General features: G+C 49.9%; 1 protein-coding gene across 6 annotated transcripts in view; it reads right to left on the reverse strand.

Moving 5' to 3' along the window:
• LOC123754903 (uncharacterized) overlaps positions 1-2,500 on the reverse strand; it is a 265,794-nt gene that overhangs the window by 146,185 nt on the left and 117,109 nt on the right. The gene's annotated exons all lie outside the window — the stretch shown is intronic.

The raw sequence follows: 2,500 nt of genomic DNA on the forward strand, positions 1-2,500 counted from the left end.
ACTGACAGGACCGTGGTAAGAGAGACAGGACTTGAGGAAGCACTGACAGGACCGTGGTGAGTGAGACAGGACTTGAGGAAGCACTGACAGGTCCGTGGTGAGTGAGACAGGACTTGAGGAAGCACTGACAGGTCCGTGGTGAGTGAGACAGGACTTGAGGAAGCACTGACAGGACCGTGGTGAGTGAGACAGGACTTGAGGAAGCACTGACAGGACCGTGGTGAGTGAGACAGGACTTGAGGAAGCACTGACAGGACCGTGGTGAGTGAGACAGAACTTGAGGAAGCACTAACAGGTCCGTGGTGAGTGAGACAGGACTTGAGGAAGCACTAACAGGTCCGTGGTGAGTGAGACAGGATTGAGGAAGCACTGACAGGTCCGTGGTGAGTGAGACAGGATTGAGGAAGCACTGACAGGACCGTGGTGAGTGAGACAGGATTGAGGAAGCACTGACAGGTCCGTGGTGAGTGAGACAGAACTTGAGGAAGCACTGACAGGTCCGTGGTGAGTGAGACAGAACTTGAGGAAGCACTGACAGGACCGTGGTGAGTGAGACAAGACTTGAGGAAGCACTGACAGGACCGTGGTGAGTGAGACAGGACTTGAAGCACTGACAGGATCGTGAACTATGAGACAGGACGTAAGACATCAACTAGCCACCGAGAGGAAACAAATTAAGAGATGACGAGACGCTGTTGCAAGCCGGTGAATACTTCACTTTGCAACACTTGAGACCACGAGGATGTTGACAATAACCGACCAGCCTGCTGCTGGGACTCTCCGTGGTGTTGCAGCGTGTTGTTCCCTGCACACACCTGGCTCCACACCTGACTTCCACACCTGACTTCCACACCTGACTTCCACACCTGACTTCCACACCTGACTTCCACACCTGACTTCCACACCTGACTTCCACACCTGACTTCCACACCTGACTTCCACACCTGACTTCCACACCTGACTTCCACACCTGACTTCCACACCTGACTTCCACACCTGACTTCCACACCTGACTTCCACACCTGACTTCCACACCTGACTTCCACACCTGACTTCCACACCTGACTTCCACACCTGACTTCCACACCTGACTTCCACACCTGACTTCCACACCTGACTTCCACACCTGACTTCCACACCTGACTTCCACACCTGACTTCCACACCTGACTTCCACACCTGACTTCCACACCTGACTTCCACCCACAAAACACTGTTGTTTAGGTAGCACCTTTGTTGTAACTATGTTGACCCTCGTGCAGATATTGACGTAATAGACAATGAACTGAATAGTAACATTCAATCATTTAATAGAGTCCGCAAAAATCAAGTTAAAGACCTAACTTAAATATTCCTAGGTCTAATATAGTACATATATGTATTATATTAGGCCTCAGGGCCTAATATATTAGGCCAAATTCAATAGTACCCAATTCTACTTTCTAATTATGAATTACGTCACTAACATTGTTACCATAAGTACTATCTAAACAGGAGAATGAACTGCTAGTAACACGTCGCATTTTGACGTATACTTAAGGCCAAAAGTTGTCGTACTAGACAAATGGTAGCTGGCGAAATTGACATACTGTTCCGTTATCTGTTTTGGGTCCTCTGGTAGGTTAGGATAAGGGCACATTAGTACGACAGTTTCTTGACGTTGAGAAACCTTAGGAGGACGGGTTGTAACCCTGACATTCTTGTCATCCTCGCGGGAAACGGTGAAAACGGTGGTCACAAAAACCCACAGGAACGGTGTATTGTGGAACAAAGCCAGTGTTTGCTTGGCGTTTCAGCACCAACTCCAGTAGTTGGAAATGTCGACTCTGGCGGCGTTGCCACACTAGAATATGCATACTATCAACTGTGGGGAGGCGATTTCCTAAACGACCGTCGTGCCTGTCAGCCTGTTTTCTTACAACACTTATAAGCAATTCAAGCGACACGGTAAACTGTATCAGAATGTGGTCGACAGAGGATAACATTATGTCAGGATCAACACGCATATCTTACAGTATGCAAGAAAGGCAGGTGTAGGCGGACTCTTTGATGAACGTCAGTGGTCAGTACCCGGCACACTTGTACACAGGCTACCTGCCTCAAAACACAAGTGTGCCTCAACCCTCACCTGCAGCTGTCGGATCACCTGTCCCCCCCCCCCCTCACACACTGTTCATTGGCTGCCCTCCTCCTCCCCCACTACCTCTCAATATTCTCGTTCCATCACCATTCTTTATGTCAGCTGACCGCACCGTCACCATTCCGCCCGTACACGGTCCTCCTCGTGGGTTAGCAACCTCTGCGTGCTGTGTGGCGCACTCGGGTGTATTAACACCGACAAAATACCACTGAGGGGACCCGACATGCTATCATATACACGCGCGCGCGCGTAGACGAGCTTCCTCAACGACCAGCGCCACAGTGAACATGAAGATCGATAATATGTGGTTGAGGGATTTGCCTGTCGATGCAATCCTCTCTCCCTCCATCCTCTCCCCCTT

This window comes from Procambarus clarkii, chromosome 28 (assembly GCF_040958095.1).
Source record: "Procambarus clarkii isolate CNS0578487 chromosome 28, FALCON_Pclarkii_2.0, whole genome shotgun sequence".
Taxonomy (NCBI): domain Eukaryota; kingdom Metazoa; phylum Arthropoda; class Malacostraca; order Decapoda; family Cambaridae; genus Procambarus; species Procambarus clarkii.